The sequence below is a fragment of the Odontesthes bonariensis genome, chromosome 21 (genome assembly GCF_027942865.1).
Source record: "Odontesthes bonariensis isolate fOdoBon6 chromosome 21, fOdoBon6.hap1, whole genome shotgun sequence".
Taxonomy (NCBI): Eukaryota; Metazoa; Chordata; class Actinopteri; order Atheriniformes; family Atherinopsidae; genus Odontesthes; species Odontesthes bonariensis.
In genome coordinates, this window is record NC_134526.1 from 13,432,184 (window position 1) to 13,449,813 (window position 17,630).

The following is a 17,630-nucleotide window of genomic DNA, read 5'->3' on the forward strand; positions in this document are numbered from 1 at the left end:
AAAAAGATAATCTCTGTCTAACTCCACACAACTGGGTAGTTCCAGCACTGCACATGTTGAGTCATAACTTGAATAAATAAATTGCAAAAATCATTCTGTGAGGGCATCTATCCTTTGCCTTAAAAAGTATATATGCCATTTGCATTAATGTTGCAGACAGCAGTGCACAGCATGTGTGGGAAGTCAGTATCAGTATCTCTCTGCGAGCAATTCAGATGCCAAAACCAAAGAAAGCATGGTCAAAGTTTTTGATGACACTGTGCAAAAACCACCAGCAAACACTAGTAAGGTCTTTGTTTCAGCCATAGAAAACCACAAGACACAAGGATAACATAATCTATTATAATAATCCTAAAACATAGCAAAAATTTTAAGCTTCTTTACCGGTGTACTTCAGCAGGTCAATCAGAATCCTAATGAGTAATACTTTTATAACAAAGTGTCTGCTGTGTGCATACATAGGCAAGTAATGATTTTCCACAATATAAACACTTCAGACAGCCAGAGCAGCCTCCATTCTCGCCGGGGTGAAAGCAATGCAGGTACAACCACCCACTCGTGAACACACACAGATATACACGATCACACAAGCAAGACAGAGTGCAAAGTCTAAGCATGTTTGTAGCACAAACACCTGGGATTAAAAAAGGATCAATTAAAAAGAGCAAAAGGGCTGTTTTTTTTGTATACCTGCCCATGAATATAAAATGGTTGTGACGCTTTTATTTCTTGAGAAATGTATTTGTCCCCTGAAACTGTGTGGTGGCAAATTCAGCCAGAGGAGATTACAGTTGCTTTCATGTTTATCCATGGAGCTGTTTTCTGTTGTCAAGTGTGTATTTGGGATCACATGTTGGAGAAAGACATGAAATCCAAAGGCAAAATAACAGAGAGGTGGCAGATAGATAATCTCATGCTGAGGTGTAAATGCATCAGACATCTCTCCTCTGATTTTTTACTGTTATTCTCCGTAAAGACTCCGGGAGATTGAATTGGCTATAAAGGAATACGTGCATCATGGCAGTTGAGAGGAAGACGGCTGGAATTGGAAACGGGATGGAAACTTTTCTACACACCTGTAGAAACCATTATAAATCATAAACTGTGCTGATGAGTAAAAGCAGAAAACAGAGGAGGAAAGAGAAAAGAGAGAAAAAAACGCCAGGAGAAAAGCAAAGCACAGATAACATCATTAGTCTACTTTTTTCTTCATAATATTTGGTTATGCACCAAGCCTGAAGGGAAATGCCATCATCACATCTCAGGATTAAGTTCTCTCAGGAGCAGTGTGGTGCTTCTTTTCATTTCTTTACTACTTTAAATGTCATTAACAGGAAATTTATGTAGGACATGCATCTACAAAACTGATTGAATGGATTTTGACACAACTGGAACGAAGAGAATAGTTCACTGCAAACATGGAAAAGAAAATTAAGCCACTGGACCCACCAGCCTCCCAATAATTATCACAATTATGTCATTTTACATGTGCAGTAATGACCATAATGATGGCCCCTCAGTCTAGCTAAAAAAAAAGCCCAAAGTTGAATTTATCCTTAGCTTCTTAATGGAGTAAATTATGGAATAAAACAACAGGATACGGCAAAGCATTTTTCAGTTCTTAAACGCATACAAGCCCACAGAAAAGGGTAAGTCCCTATCTGATTCCATGTTTGCAATAATAACAGGTCATTTGAGAAAATTGAAACCAAAATCCAATAGTCTAAATCATGTCCGACATGATTGGACAAGCATGGTTTTATGAAAACAACAACATAAAAGCAGTCTAAACTGCGCTGCTTTAAGATAATACACTTTTGTTCAGCACATAGCATGCGCAAACTTTAAAGAAAGCAGAGACCACACAAATGTTCCACATGAAAATAATATTTCTGACTATTCTGTTACAGTAGTGGTGGGGACCCCAAAGCAGACTAAGCTACTAAGGGAGTCAGATGAGGGCAAACAATTCACTTTATTAAATAATAATATAATAATAATAATAAAAAAAACAGAGGACACGAATGCAGAGTGCGGTACGAATACAAAAAACAAAACAAAGCATGTTAAACTAGAAACACAAAGACCACACAACTAACCAAGATGAGGATCTGGAACATAACAAAGGAGAACATTGAGTATTTATACAGAGGGAGCTAATGACAAACAGAGGACCGGGTGTGCGAGGAGGCAAAAAGCAAGACTAACAAGAGCAGGTGACGCTGAAAACAGAGCCTAAAACAGAAAATCAACAAGAAAACACTAAAACCGAACCAAACATAAAATGCCATGTACAGATATACAAAATATAGAGATATATATGTATATATACATATATATGAAGCCTTTTTTAGTTTAAGCCACATGTTCATTTCGCACTTTTTGATTTCATATTCAGCGAATGCATCAGGGAGTGCTGCATAATATTTCTAACCAATATTAAATGCAGTTACTTGAAATAACACACCTATTTGAGCGTTAAATGTTGTTGAGAAGAGAGGGGAAACAGAACTCTTTTTCTCTGTTTCAGAATTGTTTTACCATAACTTATTACTTTCCATAAACACGTATCCTCGATTTGAGAATCACATTAGTCCCTGCAAACATTGCTCTGTGTGCAAACAGTAGACTTTAAATGACTCACAAAAACAGCTGAAAGTGGGATATATGTGTTTGTTTGAGCATAAATATGCAAAATACGTGTTCATCTTCAATACATAGCGTAGACCCCAGGTAGTGTTGTATTTTCAATGTATCTTTAAATTTTCTATGTTTGAGTTGTGTTTGAGATTTGTTTTTTTTTTATCAGTTCCCAGAGTCAGAACCAGACATGGAGAAGCTGCATTCAGCTTCTATGCTCCACATGTCTGGAAAAACTCCCAGAAAGCCTCAGATCAGCTGAAACGCTCAGTGTATTTAAGTCCAGGTTGAAGACACACCTATTTTCAGCTGCATTTGAGTGAAGCTCCAAATCTGAAGCTTGAATTTTAGAACTTTATCATATTTTAACTAGTGATTTTATCTTATTTTATCTAATGTTCTTATTTCTTTCTTTTTTGTTTAAATTTTAAATAATGCTTTTTATTTCTACTGTTTTAGTGTCTCTGTAAAGCACTTTGAATCACCTTGTTGTTGAATTGTGCTGTACAAATAAACTTGCCTTGCCTTGTCTAACAAAATTATTTCCACCACTGAGTCAGCAAATGTGTGGACATAAATAAATATATGCTCTGTTTATTGTTATACAACTTTATTTATTTGAATTTACAAAATATACATGTATTTTTGTATGTTTTAGTGTTGGAAGCTGACAATGCAGAAACGTCAATGGTTGAAGGCAAAAACATTCCCTCAAAACCTTGATCTAAATGTAGTTTTGAGGTAAAAGCACTTGATTTTATTTTTCCATTTGAGTCAAATATGCCACTACCTTTATTTGACTGATATTATAGAGATTCAAAGAGACATTTACCAAAAAAAAGCAGTGTGCAGTTGGGGTCACATTTTAGATTCAGTTAAAGTCCAAAGGATCCAATATCTCATGAAAGGTCAAACGTTAGAGACAAAGTGTAAAAACTGAAAGTATGGATCAGAACTGTGTTTTTTTCATCTCCCACCCACATGGGTCACCCAAAATCAGTGACACTAAAGGAGTGAGCGTGCATGGTTGTGTGTCTTTGAGGGACTGGTGACCTGACCAAAGACAGCTGGACTAGCCCCCCCAGTTTATGATAGAGGATTATTTGCATTTCAAACTGCATTAGGCTGTTACATATTTTTCTTGTTTCCTCCTCCGGCACAAAGGAAAAGTGGATGATTTCAATGTGGGAGCTTTGTGAATACAAAACAAAACTCATGCTGTTGTGGTATTTGAATGAGGGTTAAACTTTTTCTTTAAAACATACTTACTTAATTCCATGGATATACCAATTTAAACAAACTTTTGAGACAGAAAAATGGACAGAAAAAAACCCCAAAACAAACAAAACTATATCCTCATCTAGAAAACTGCTTGAAGGAGCTTTTCTGATGTTGTCTGACATTGGCTTAGACTCTTTAGCACATAACCTCAGAAATAGAAATCTTTGATATGAACTTTGCTGGATGGACAAGCAAATTGTACTGGCTTCAAATTTAAGTGGAGATTGTCAGTGGTTGTGGGAATGGGGCGATAACACCATGGGTCAGATGGCTATTTTTACACTCTGTGACACGAGCTTCTGGGCTCTATTGTGCCTCTGTAGTCCACAGGAATCAACACCTGCTGCTGTTCTCAGAATAATATACACATGGTTAGAGCTACTGAATGAGTGCAGGGCTCGCCATCAAGGAAAGAAAGAAAATATCTACCACTTACAGTGTAGGCTGTTTATTTGAAATAGAAACATTTAAACACTATGAATTTGCTGTTTGTTTGCTTATTTAAACCTCTATGTAGGAGAAGTGAGTTTGCCTGATTTCTAAATGCACTCGACAACTAAATTCAACGTCCATTATCAGCAAACTGACCCTACAAAGTGGTTAACATTCACTGGCAAATCAAAAATTCACTCTCTGCACAGCTCAGGACTTAGCTACAAATGCACAATATACAGTGCAGGGTAAGGTATAGTAAATAGACCATATTTATGTAGCACTTTTCTGGTCTTTAACATGCTATACAATGCCTTTTTTCATCTGGTCAGGGGAAGCTGGGGACTGAACCCCCTGACCTTCAACTGGCAGACGACCGCTCTACCTCCTGGGCTACATCAATGCTGATTCATGATCACAAACACCCACACAATCCTAAAGCCATCATCTATTCTAAACATTATGTTCAGACAGTATGAGTAACCATGGATGTGCCTCAGGGATTGGTATCGGGGCTGCTCTTTTTCATTCTATCTCTCAATCCTCTTCATTATGAAGTATCAAATTCCAGTTTTCACTTTTATGCTGAAAGAAACTGGACACACTGTAATACTTAATTAAGCTTTCTGTCAGCTACAACAAGATGTTAATGCTGTGCAACACACCTTGTGTGACTGTTTGAATGCCAACAAAACTAAACTCATGATACCCTCCAATGCAAAATCCAAACCCATGAATCGTCCACCTGTTACCAATCTACTTGATTTGAAGAATGAGTCTATATCTCAGTACAGATAAGTGGGAATTCTGATTGATGACTCACTTTCTGTACATCTAAAAATCCTAAATTTGTCTTGTCTTTCTTTTCAAGACAGAACCAGACTTGTAGCGGCCACTTTTGTGTCTGTTCTGAATCATTTATATGCAAGCTTCTTCACATGACATGGAAACAATCTACCATGGTGCACTTAGGTTCATTACAAGGCTGAATAAATCCCAATCATCATTGTATGTTGTATTCTTGGATTTGAGCGTCTGCCTTATTTTCCTGTAGACTTAAACACTGTTACATTCTAACTCAAAAAGGTATTCTTGGCCTACTACCGTCCTGCCTAGAGACCTATGCTCTCCAAAAAAAGTTATCATCTTGATGCTCAAGCTCAAGATTTGTTCCTTTTTTTTGTACATTTTAACTTTATCTAGACCCTGTGCTGTGCTGGAGAAATGTATTTAAACATGCTGAATTGGTTACTTTTAGAGTTGTAAAATCTTTTTATACAACTTTAGCTTCTTTGTTGCAGTTCTGGTAAAGAAGTGTCTGTACAATATAACACAATTGAAATGATATTGAACGTAATAATTGTTGCAACATACTATGCATTGATACCTTCTTAAAATGTCCTAATATGTGCTTCAACCCACAGTTTGGCATGTTTTAAACAGAAAACGAATGCTCATGTGTTGCCATCGGTAAATATAAATTTGCATAAAGCCCTTCCAACATTATTAAAAACTCTTCCAGGTTCTCAACCTACTGTAGTTTTACTTAATCCCATGAAGGAAGTCTTGACTTCTGATAAGAGGTACTGCTCACTTCAGTGTCTGAAGAGGCCACTCCAGGGAGTATCAATCTCTTGCCAGCTGGCTGTCAGAGGTACAGGGTGAGAACAGAGCTGTTGGCCTGTCAACATGACCATACATCTAACCGCTCCTGTCTGATCGCCCTGACAGACAGCACTGCTGATGGAGCTTTGGCTGAAGAACACTCAGGGCATCACATGAGAGCGCAGAAATGTTTGAACGGCAACGCACACACATTGGCTGTTTGTGCCTCACGTTGCGTTTTTTTTGGAATCAATTGCTCCTCAGAATCACATAATTTACCAGTTATGTACTGATGGAACAACTCAAGTGTTTTTCGGATGCCATATTTCTCAAGTTAGACTGGGCAAAGTTGATTTGTAATCAATGTTCTTTCACACAGTCTATGAATCAGCTGGACAGACTCAAAATGAAAGATTTTTAGTTTTATACCTAAAAAACTGGATTCTGAATGTGATGAGGAGTGGTCTGATTTGTAGTTTGATCAGCTTGAGGGATATATACAGCAGGTGTAATTGCTTTCCAGAGACGATAGCTCAGTGTCAGCACCCATACCACCAACAAACACACAGATAGATCTACATATAACATTACTGTTGTCATTAACTTGTGTTTTTCTTTCTCGGCGGGTATCCCTGGTCTTGTGTTATGGCGTTTGTTGTCCCCTCTTTCCTGTCCTCTCAAACCCCAGCTGGTCAAGCCGGATGGCCACCCTTCCTGAGTCTGGTTCTGCCAGAGGTTTCTTCCTGTTAAAAGGGAGTTTTTCTTTTCTGTGCAATCTGTTGGTTTCCGTAGCAAGGCTACTTTTTCAAAATTGGCTTTGTATGCACGAATTGGACTAATTTGGAATTTAATTAATTGGATTCTAATTGGCTTGAATTGGATTTGTATCTTTGTAGGGACTTGAGATGAAATTTGTTTTAATTTGGCGCTATATAAATAAAATTTAATTGAATTAGAATTGAATTGAAGCTGTAAGACTGTGTTGTTGCCATATGACACCCCAGGGTACTGGATGGGATGGGCAGTAATTGCTTTAAAATAAACTGGAACTTAAACCCAGATATATCTGACCTGTGATGCATATTAAGGATCTCATCACAAAGTTTCAAATCAGTGAAAAATCAGTGCACAGATACCACATGGAAAATAAGATGCCAGTTGAATGTCCAACCTCAAAGCGCGTGTTTAGACTGAATACAAGTCTGTCTCTGAGGGCCGGGCTACAGCTGACCAAAACATTCACTACAACACACAGCATTCTCACCTGTCTTTTTTCTCTGCCAGATTCACCTCAGCACTGAGTGAACACTCTTTCATGGTGGTAATCAATATGTCGCAGAGGTTTTTTTTATATTTATCTTGGCAGCAGCATGTCCCACTGATGAAATTCAACAAGCTGCGAACAAAAGCCCAAAAAGCACAGTAGAATTAACCGATGAAGCAAAGTGGTGCGTTGGGACTCATATAAAGTATTCAGTTATCCAGAATATAAAGTCCCTTTTTGTTACGTTCATTACAGCTTTTGCAATGAGGATAATCTCTCTCTTTTGTTGCTGACAATCTTGTGTACTGAGCCTTTAACTACATGGTGAATGTAGAGCAAATAAAGGGAAAGCAGCCTGCAGAGACAGCTGGGAGAAAGAGAACAAGAGTGAGTTAGAGGAAGACTCAAGCGATTTCATCTTAATTTATAGGCTCTATCGCAATCGACTCATTATTAGTAAAGCTGTGTATCACTCAGCTTACTCTGCACCACTGGCTCCCTCTGTTGGAGGGTTTGGAAACTATCCTCCTCACACCCCACCTCCAAAAAACACATTCACACATGCATATTGAGTAGGCACAACATTAAATCAATTTACATTATATTCAGATACTCACTTTAATCTTAGCCATTTCTACTTTTTTTTGTCTAACTCTAACTTAAAATGGAAGCTGAAATCAAGATTTTACATGATTGAGACTTGCTTTGGTTCCAAAAATAATTTCTAAAAAGATTTAGGTCCCCAATACATGAGCAACACACACACACACACACACACACACACACACACACACACACACACACACACACATAAACAAAACTGCATTTCTCTGTGATTTGGTTACTATTGTATGGCTGCTTCAATTTTCAGCCAGAACACTGCTGAATCATGCAACTGCAATTCAATGTGCTTTTTATTTTGTGACCTGGGGGTCTGCTTTAAAGAATGAGGAGTACATCTCTGATGTTAAATAATCAAACATCTCCCTGTTTTTATTGCTTGGATAAAAATAGAAAAAAAAAAACAGATAGTGACATGATCAAATAAGAGAGAGTCTTTGATTGTCAGATCAAGCCTATAAATGGTCAACACTGTTGCCGATGATGTTGCATACAGTCTCAGGGGAGAGGGGCGAGGCATGGAGGTGTGCATGGGGCTGGGGTTTCATCTGATCTGAAAGCATTTGAACTTTTCAATATAGAGCTAATGATGTTTGACTACTAGATCCTGGTATTTTGTATGCCACCATAGCCCAGAAGAGCTTGAGGCAGATTGAACATCAATGCTCAGTCATGAGTTATTCTTGTATATCTTGTGTTTTGCATCAAAAGGACAAAAGTCACAGGAGCTGTTGCTCGCCAGTTCTTACCCCGCTCAAAGCTCGGCATCTTCAACAACAGCTGTTGCAGCATGCAACTGATAAAAATATGTGTACGTGGAGTTATTTGACCTGCTGACACTGTCCACAGCTACTGGCAATCTAGGCTTTTGTTATCAGTACAGTAAATAAAAAGTAAAGATTATTTAACAAACTAAGAAATAGCTGAAGGTGTTAACAGGCCTAAAGCAAGACTTATGTAATAATCATACGTAAATGACAACATTATTAAGACATAGAGTGAATGCTTCAAGGATTTCCTCTATAAAAAAAAGATTAGATCACAGGAAATATTAAAAAAGTGTTTTGTTTTCTACAAAAATTGCATTTCTAGAGAATCCAGCAGATCATTGCTTCAGCTGCACACAAACTTACTGACACAAATAGAAGGTCCTTGAACCCTATTTATGAGCAAAGTTCACGTTCAATAGTATGTGTGTTTTGCAACTAGAGACACTATGTTTTGTTCAGAATTTCATTGCAACAGCACACTGAAGTCTGTGATTACGAGGGAACTTGTTCACTGGGAGAAAGGGACTCAAATTCACTGTATGGTGCAGTGATTGATTAGTTGGTTATCGGTAGGAGAAATCCCTCACGCTGTTCTACAATGAGAAAACTAAGATTTCCCCATGAATTTTCAAAACGCTGACAGTATTCAGTGCAGTCCAATTCTTTGGGAAAACATTAATCTCTCCTGGCTCTATAAAGCTGCCCACAATCTGACGGATTAACTGCTTTACAGTCAAACTCAGAGCCTGTTTGAGATGAATATCCTCGAGGTACGCATTGATTATTTCGGCTTGGCCTTTCGGCGGTGTTCGCACCAAATTTCAGACTCATTTTCTGCAAAGAACTTTCTTTCTTCCTAAAATCCACTCAGTTTTGCTACATTAGTTGTGCTCAGAAGGGCAAATTAAAATGTCTTGCTGTGGATAAAGACACACACCAGTTTTGTGAAACAACAGCTGAGAGCATATCAGAGTTTGAACTGCCCAGGAAGAGCAGGACAAAGTTCAAATCAGCAAATAAACTATTTATGAAATTGGGGTGAAGTTTGAGGACCACAGTCTGCCAATAGCACAAGCAAATAAGTTCCAATTATGCTATTTTATTAAAGGACACCAAGCAAAAAGCAGTCACTTGGGTTTTAACAGCATAGTACAAGATTTGAGTTTTTGTACACAAATTGAAGTGAAATGACTAATCTCTAATCACCAATAATCTCAATCTGATGCTGTGCTTTAGCATTTGATACTAATTTGCACCACATGGTTTCTAGCCGACAGCAGTCTCTTTCAGATTTGTTCTAAATTCAAAATCTTTTAAATGAACATGTTAAACGTTTATTGATAAGAAAGGAAGACAGGCAACACATAGCACTGGTGAACTCTTAAGTAAGAAGTAAGCAGAAATAAAGCTATTAAACAGCGAAAGGAAATATGAAAATGCTCCTTATTACGTTGTTAACATAAGAGTATTGCAAGTACAATACACTGCCAGTCTCTGGAGTTTCCTCTCATTTCTTTATATTTTGTCTCAGGAGTAAGACGATATTGTAATCTCATAAAGTTGTCTTGAGCACTTGCTCTTCAGGCTTTCTGAAGGTTTTTCTTTGAACACTGTCTGTTTTTCTATCATTTCTAGTTCTCTCCTTCCTACCTGACCATTAAAAAAAGTTGTTGGTTAAATAACTTGACCCTGACCTGTGAACCATATATGAAAAATTCTTAAGATAGCACAGTTTGACATAAATAGAACAATAGTTTGCACTAACATTATAATCCCAACAAGCGGTTTAGCTAAAACCTGGCATGGTGTGGCAGGATAACGAGAGGACAAAAGATGAAATGGCAGGCGCAAGAAGATGCAGATGAACAGTATCTGAAAGTGATGCCCTTCAGAAATAGGAAAAAGAAATCTTGCAAGGACCTCAGGATCCAGATGAGCTTGCAGTTGATCCATCGACTGTTGGCTGAAGCCTCATCAGAAATGGTTTCCATGGAAAGATGGCTGTCAAGAAGCCATTCCTCAGGAAGACAACCGAGGGAAAAGGCTGAGGTACGCCAAATGAGACAAGAACTGGTCTGAGAATGTGCGGCAGTGGGACTCTCGTGGAGTGATACATTCTCCTCGGGGCCAAGACATCTGCATTAATGACACAATGTGGGATCATTTTGACAGAGAACGGAACAAACATTCAAAAAGGAGCTTTGGAACATCCTTCAATAAGATGGGAGAACTTTTCCTGAAGTCCACTAAAATGAATGACTGGAAAGCTTCTCTGAGAGGGTTAAGGCTGTTGTACAAACTCTGCTTTTGCCTCGTGTAGATGTCCATTTACGCTGCATTTTTTTTTTTTTTTTTTTTTTTTACAATTCAATAAATCGTTGTGGCTCCAAACATTTGCACAGTACTGCAGTTCAAAGTAGATTTGTCACAGTTTCAAACGTTTCCTATATCTTCATCAAACAAAGTCACGAGGGACATGCCTACACAAGATAGACGTCCACCCACTTTGAACTTTTAACAAAACACGTTGGTCAGAAACCTTTTGCAGATCATCCATCCAATATCCCCACCCTCCTCCCGTCCTCTTACGTCACTCGGGTACAAGGAGCGCAGCGGAGCGGCTCGAGCTAACACAGTCAACGGTGCCAACGACACACAGAGGGGCAGAGCCACGCCGATAACTTTAGTGTTGTTTCTTTTATTCCTCTTTCAGGAGTTTTATTTAAAACTACAAGCAGCTTGTTTGCAGTCGCTGGCGGGACAAGGAACTTCTCTCCGAGGCAGGCCGTAATTTTTGGTAAAAGTTGGATTACAGTGGAGCGGCTTGAACTGAGAAGGAATAAACTGCTCAGATGATGAGCAACCCTGACGGACAAATTTGGGAAATCAGCGGAATTCCGTTCTGTCAACGGTAACTGTTATTTTTATTATAATTTTTATTATTATTTTATTGTTAATATTATTATTATTATTATTATTATTATTATTATTATTATTATTATTATTATTATAATTATGTGGCTGATTATATATTTTCAAACATGCTTCAAGCGAGCAGAATCTCTTCACCTCATATTAGGAGGTGTTTAATATTGTGCACCAACATGAGGAAAAGTTAACGTAATTCATCACTGACAGCTTATTGAATTTATCTTTCATGAAACGCATGTCGGGACAAGATTGCTAGTACATTTCTAGAGACGCTTCTTGAATTTCACCAACTGCAATGGATGTCATGTACCGCTTAATGATCAAATGTCGCGTTATCTAAACCACGTTTTATCTGGAGACTTGGTCTCCCGCCTGGTGTGTCTAACGCACACGTGCCTGTAGTTAAAAGAACGTGCTCAAATAGAGGAATGAGGTGTTTCATGTCACAAAATAGCTGCTCATCAATCATATAAGAGTTGTGACTGGTTAGTTCAGGCTGAGTATGGAGCGGTTACAGCTGTTTAAATTGTCATTATTGATATTTTTTATCCTTACAAAAACTTCAGTAGTACTGTACACTTCCATGCAGTCCTTAATTTGGAGTAAAAAATAATCATGTAACACGAATATTAAAACTCCTGTCATGTCAAAGAAGAAACTTTAATTTTTTTTTTTTTTAACCAAAAACAATCTAAAGAGCGTTTATTGAAAAGAGTTAAACAGTTTTAACTCCAAAATGTTTGTAGATGTTGTCAATTCACTAACTTGCATTCGGTGATAAAGTTTTTTTTCTTATTGCATCCATCAAACGTAGGTGAAGAGAGAGAACTGAATAACTTCAGACTGTTACAATGGATTCATTCAGCTTAGAATAATGAAAGAAAAACAAAACGGGTGAACAGACATTGGGATAGCTGTGAGATATTGTTCTTTGCCCATGTAACTGCATGCTAAACAGAATTATAAAAAAGTTATTAACATGACATAATGAAGTTTCATGCTCTATTTATCAGACAATGCCATTATATGCCAGGCAGAAAAAAAAAATTCCACTAATGCCTCTTTGTGTGCAGTTTAACACATAATATGAATGTATTTGTTCAGAGATTTAATTGTCTAGGACTAATTCTGATCCTAATAAGACCCACTTAAGCAGCATCACGTATGTGAGAAAACAAAACAACAGGTCCTCAGTCCCTCGAGCATCTTTACTCTGCATGTGTTTGTAATAACTGTGCAAATTCTCAGGTAAACATGTACAACACATAAACAAACACACATAGCCTATTCATTAGCACCACGTCTACGGGAGTAATGCAATGGAGACGAATGCTCCTTAGTGAGGAAGCAGAGTCATGCTAACTGATGTACCCTGTGAATGAGTCATGTCTTGCTGTATGCTGACTTTAGTGGTGATTGGCACACATTAGTTGGTGGTGCAGGTGATTTAATGCATACAGAAGACACATCAGGGAAGTTTTGCATTGCATAAAGTAATCAGTGGTATATTCAGCTGGATGAGCTTTTCACAGTGGTGAGTTCCATTAAATGAATAGCCTGAATGATAATACTAGGACAGGGGTTGCATTGGTTGGTATATTTGAACCTCATATGCATGCAGCGCATTGTGCAATGGCAGTTTCATGGCTGAAAATGTGATCTGGCCTCAGGTGGTAAAAGCTGAAAGGCGTGAGTGCTATTTTCAGCTCTCTTTTCAGATGAAGAATTCGTAGGTCTGTCAAGGAAAAAAAAATTATTTCTACCAATTCTTTTTTTTTTCAGTCTTTGGTTGTATGACTTGATTTTTTCTCTGTAAGTATAATTTTGTAGACTGACAAAGACTGCATCTGTATATATGATCTCAGCTGTGATTTGTTTTCATGTGATAGGAAACTGCTTTTCTTGGAAAGTTATTTTGTCCATAAAAACACATGAAAAGCTTTGTTAAACAATTTGAAATACTGCTGACAAGTAACGATGTGTTACGGATTTGTCTGAGGTGTATGTGTGTCTGTGTGTGTGTGTTTTAGGGGAGGTGACTACAGGTAGCTTATTTACATGCACAATATCTTTTACTTAATGACATGTCACTATCAAGTTTGTGCTTTTTCTTTAAATAAGTATTTCTTCTTAAAGACAGCAACAAATGCTTTTTCAGGAAAGGAGTCTTTAAATCTTTAAGAACAGGACTGGAAAATCACTGAAAAATGAAAAAAGGCAGTTAGAATTCTTAGAAGAAGTTGATTTATGTTGGATTCATAAAAGAAAAAAAGCCCCACCCTGCTGTTAGATTATTGAAAAAATATGGTGAAAACATTTAGTCATAAATCGAAGATGGACGGCACATGGCAAAGATAAATTGATTCTGCTTACTCAGGTGTGCAGAATCATCACTGTCAGTGACACATTGCTTAATATCAGAAACTATTGTTCTGGAATTTAATTATGTTTCTTTTTAGAATATTCTAAATATTTCACTCTTGAAACAAAATGCAATTTATTACATCCAACGCTTGAAAAAGCATTCGGTCAACCTATGATGGTATAAGGCAGCACACTGCTCATAAATAAGGAACCTTCTGCAAGACTGAGGTTAAAACAAGGTGAACAGAATAAGTCTGTGTGCCTTCCACGGTTTTTGGGACTATGAGCCCTTTAGCAAGATGACAACCAGTGAGAGTGAGCTGGATAACCGAGAAGAGAGAAGAACAAGGGCTATGCTTGTTTCTTGATCTTCTCCTTTTTGCTCTCTTCTTGGCTGTATCAAGGGAAAAAAAACTTGTAGGGAAAGATAGGGAGTGAGACAAAAGACAAAATTATAGAAATATTGTCTTCTGTCTTTTCTGTCGGAATCTTAAAAAGACAAAGTTTGAGCAAAGAGAAGAGACAGAACTAATGAGATAAGGAAATCCTCAGCTCGATGATCTCTAGTGGAGGTGTGTGTGTAATCTCACATCAAGGGACCAGAGATTGTCTAGTGTGGCGCAAGGGGCTCCAGTTCAATTGGACCCCCACAATGGACAGAGGTGGGCTAAGAATAGCCTCCACTACAAAGAGCTGTCATTCTGGACTGTAACGGGGGGGTGATAAGAGTCTGTTGAGATACTGCCGCCAAGCTCCACTTTGTGCCGTGTGCCTCTCCGCTCATAACACCTTGTCAACAAACACACACGCACAGTGTGTGCACATTTGTTTGTGCATAAACTCAACAATTTGGAATAAACTGTACTGCATACAAATTTAATACAACTTCCATCCTCAAAAAAGAAAAAAATTCAGGCATCACTCCAATGCACTATCCTGGGAATTCAACAAATGAGTCTTATTCTAACGTTAAGAGTGATTCTGAAATGAGAGAAAGCTCAATAACTAACAGCTCTGGGAGTATGAAGTTTGCTCACTGCCTTGTGAAAATGTAGTTCATCCATCCATTCATTTTCCAAACCCGCTTAATCCTATCCAGTGTCACGGGAGGGCTGGCACCTTTCCCAGCTGCCAGTGGGATACACAGTTGATTCTATAATTTCAAAAAAAATTTCATGCCAAGAATGTCATGTCAAGAATTTGCCATCATGATGATTTGTGACCTTATATATCGTTTGTTTATATACCCTATGACTTGGATGTCCTCCAAATTAGCATCCCTATAGGTGACGAAAGGTGTTGCATGTCTCCAAAATAAATCACCAAAAAATTGGAAATTTGCTGGTCCCACATCAGTTTTCACATCAGAGCAAATGTCATTCTTAAATGATTTCTTTAACAAGCCACAAAGTCTTCTGTGAAGTCCAAAAATGTTTTGGAAAGGGCTTGAAAGAGATCATAGTCAGTGCCTATATACAACGCCACTGTTACGTTAATTGACGACACTTTGACACTTCACCTGCTGTCATCACAGCCACTAGAGTTTAAACTAGAGAAAATATAATTTTATGTCATAATTACCTGCATGAGCTTCAAAATGAAATCGGAACAATGCAACACAAGTTGGTTCATATTGCTATGTGACTGAAATTAGCCACCTGGCACTGCCATTTTGCTAACTGTATTATCTCCGTGGGAGTTTGACAGCTAACTTAGTTACTGGCATACTCACAATGTTTCATCCACACAGTTTGTTTATAGGCTGAGACTGACTTTCTGAAAAAACATAGGGGTTACATACAATGGTAGATTTCCCTATGGATCATTTCATTTTATATTAATCTGAATCAGAGTGAAGATGAGGAAGGAGGTCAAATAGATGAGAAGGACAATGTAACAAGGCAACAAGAAAGTCCTGAAATACCATTAAACCTTGGGAAACTGTTGGTGTTCTTAGACTTGTTGCTCTGCTGCCAACTGAGGAGGAAATCTTTTGCTGCCAAGTTATCGCTGCTGATGCCAGATTTAGAAAATCTGTCCATGAATAAGAATAATCCTAATATTGGAACTCAAGATATTAATTTGATGAACATTATCCTGGTAATGGTGTTTCACCTCCTCAAATTCCACTGAAAAGACCAAGACCGGCAGATCGGCACCACAGCCCTTACTGTGGTAAGTGTGTGTCTGCATAGTATCTTGTGTTCTTATTTTTGGGTTGAAGGCTTTAACCTCTTTTTTTCTGGCTTTCTACCATCTCTTCAGTACAAACACATATTAAAGGGAAAGCTATCCATGTCCTCACATATGTAAGCATGTGCAGAAGAGCAGCTGGCGATCATTCTTGATGGAGATCCTTAACAGCAAAACGGCTTTGCCAGTTGGCTAATTTCTGTTTACCTTCAAGTGCATACAAATGGGAGCCCGTGAGTGCTAAAAAACAAGCCCTTTTTTACCACGAGCCCTGTTAATTCACCTGTGGTTGCTTATTCTGGCTGAATAATGGCCTGATTCCATTGACTCAAAAGATCAAGGCAACACGGCGAATATGGGCCAGGATTAAGATTATAGAGCTACTCTTTAATTTGTCCTGATTTTACAAAAAAAAAAAAAAGAAGACTTTCTTGACCTAATTGGCCATTTACTGACATTTGTCAGCCCCAACCACACAGAGAATACACTAGTGAACAATCTGTGAACTTTCGGTCACTTTCTTTTACGAGCACGTATGTGCTGATGCTTATTGCTTTTGTACACAACTGAATGGCAAAATTAGAACCAGTTCCTTCCCATTAGTTGCAGGAAACTGCCTCTTCTTATCGAATTTACATTGACTCCCACATTGCTTCAAGTCACTATGTGATGGGGGATTTTGCTTTACAACTTTAAAACATGTGCTTGGTTTATTCATTTTTCCCAAGTGCACCCAGTAGTATGCCAATCACTCTATGTGATGATACTTCTTTGTAACACGCTTTTTACCTGTAATTAATTATTTGCTTAAAAAACATCAGAGAATCAAGGGTAAAATTTTGATTGTGATCTTTGTTTTCTTCAAACGAGTTGGCTGTGTTCTTGTTTCCTTTGCAGACATGTGCACACCTAATGTCTTGGCTGGAAGCATTTTCCCTCTTTGCCCATCTGAGCCATGTTCTGCTGATTTGGTCTCTGGGTAGTGTCTGTGGCCATTTTCTCTGTGTTCTCTGTTCACTACCAAGACCAGTATCAGATAATGAGTGCAGCACATTCTATCACTTACTCTGGTCTGGGCGACTGCCAACATCTTACCTTCCTGCCCTGTTGAACAAATCAAGACAATGTTTCGATGTTGTCCATTCTGCAGTTGGAAAATGGAAAGATTAATCAATCTGACAGGGCAAACGCACCCCTTCAAGTAGACTGACAAATGTTTCAGCATTGTTGGCCAAACATGATGAGGGCTTTTGCTGCTTCCAACAACAACAACGAAAATAGAAAAAAGTTTAAAAAGTGTTTTTTACAGTTGTTTAATATATTCAAATTGCGCCTATGTGCCTTGCCACAGAAATCATCGGGTCATACGTTTTCCACTCTCACAAACACTGAACATAAGAAACCTATTAACATATTTCACCAGCACCATTTCTTTGGTTCTCTAAGAGCTTTGCCATTTCAGCTTCACAGCACGGAGATTGACCGCATTCCTTTTGGATATTAGCCAGGCTCTGAAACACTGGAATCAC

At 38.1% G+C, this 17,630-nt stretch overlaps 1 protein-coding gene across 2 annotated transcripts in view; it reads left to right on the plus strand.

Annotated features, from left to right (window-relative positions):
- The first annotated feature begins 11,222 nt into the window (after window positions 1-11,222).
- gcgra (glucagon receptor a) overlaps window positions 11,223-17,630 on the plus strand; it is a 45,071-nt gene continuing 38,663 nt past the window's right edge. For both annotated transcript variants that reach the window (XM_075453753.1, XM_075453754.1), the window contains exon 1: window positions 11,223-11,524. The gene's annotated coding sequence lies outside the window, so the exon portion shown is untranslated. The remainder of the gene's footprint in view (window positions 11,525-17,630) is intronic.